The sequence below is a fragment of the Mandrillus leucophaeus genome, unplaced genomic scaffold (genome assembly GCF_000951045.1).
Source record: "Mandrillus leucophaeus isolate KB7577 unplaced genomic scaffold, Mleu.le_1.0 Scaffold19, whole genome shotgun sequence".
NCBI lineage: Eukaryota > Metazoa > Chordata > Mammalia > Primates > Cercopithecidae > Mandrillus > Mandrillus leucophaeus.
The window spans coordinates 2,624,024-2,625,571 of NW_012101920.1; positions in this window are offsets into that span (position 1 = coordinate 2,624,024).

Genomic DNA, 1,548 nt, shown 5'->3' on the forward strand with positions numbered 1-1,548 from the left:
GAGTACAATAGTGCAATCTCGGCTCACTGCAACCTCCACCTCCCGGGTTCAAGTGATTCTCCTGCCTCAGCCTCCTGAGTAGCTGGGATTACAGACATGAGCCACCACACCCAGCTAATTTTTGTATTGTTAGTATAGATGGGGGTTTCACCATGTTGGCCAGGCTGGTCTCTATTTCTTGACCTCATGATCCACCCACCTCGGCTCCCCAAAGTGCTGAGATTACAGGCATGAGCCATCGCTCCCAGCCCCATATTGCTACTTTTAACTAGCTTCCCAGGTCGTCCTGATATATACCCAAGCACCACAGCCCTCAGGAAAACAAAAACATGTTTGTTCAGTAAATATGTATAGGGCACCTGCCATGTGCCAAGAGTCATTCTAGGTGCTGCAGACACAACAGTAAAATACTAGACAACAGAGTCCTTCTGTTTAAAGGGCTATCATTCTAGAGAGAAGACAGAAAATAAATAAATCGGTAAAATATACACTATACAGCAGGAGTCCCCGAACCCCAGGCCACGGACAGGTACTGACCAGGAACTGGACTGGACAGCAGGAGATGAATGGTGAGCGAGTGAGCGAAGCTTCATCTGTGTTTACAGCCGCTCCCCTTGACTGCCTTAGCTCCATCTCCTGTCAGACCATCAGTAGCATTAGATTCTCCGACGAGCCTGAGCCAGAGTGAACTGCAAGTGTTGACGGATCTGGGTTGCACACTCCTTATGAGAATCTAACGCCTGATGATCTGTCACCGTCTCCCATCACCCTCAGATGGGACCATCTAGTTGCAGGAAAACAAGCTCAGGCTCCCACTGAGTCTACATGATAGTGAGTTGTATAATTATTTCATTACATATTACAATGTCATACTCATACAAATAAAGTGCACAATAAATGGAAAGTGCTTGAATCATCCCAGAACCACCCCCCCACCCTGCCCCCAGGTCTGTGAAAAAGTTGTCTTCCACTCCAACCTGGCTGACAAAGCCATGGCGGGGGAAAAAAAAAACAACCTGCAGACATTAAAAACAACAACAACACACACAAATAAAATGCCTGCTGTAGGGGTCTTTTTTTTTTTTTTTGGACAGGGTCTCACTGTCACCCAGGCTGGGATGCAGTGGTGCAACCTCAGCTCACTGAAACCTCTGATCGCTCAAGCGATTCTCCTGCTGCCGCCTCCCAAAAATAGGTGGGAAACAAGAAAAAAAAAAGAAAAATTAAAAAAAGAGAGAGAGAAATAGGTGGGAAACAAAGAGGAAAAAACGCAAAATTCTAAATTCAGAATGATCTAAAGTATGTAAAAAGTATGTTCATTTAAAAAAGCAAAAATAGGCCGGGCGTGGTGGCTCACGCCTGTCATCCCAGCACTTTGGGAGGCCAAGACGGGCGGATCACAAGGTCAGGAGATCAAGACCATCCTGGCTAACATGGTGAAACCCCGTCTCTACTAAAAATACAAAAATTTGCCTGGTTAAGAAAAATAATGAATTGTAAGCCTTGAATCCTAGCGTTGTAAAGCAAATGTCCACCTGCTCCAAATAG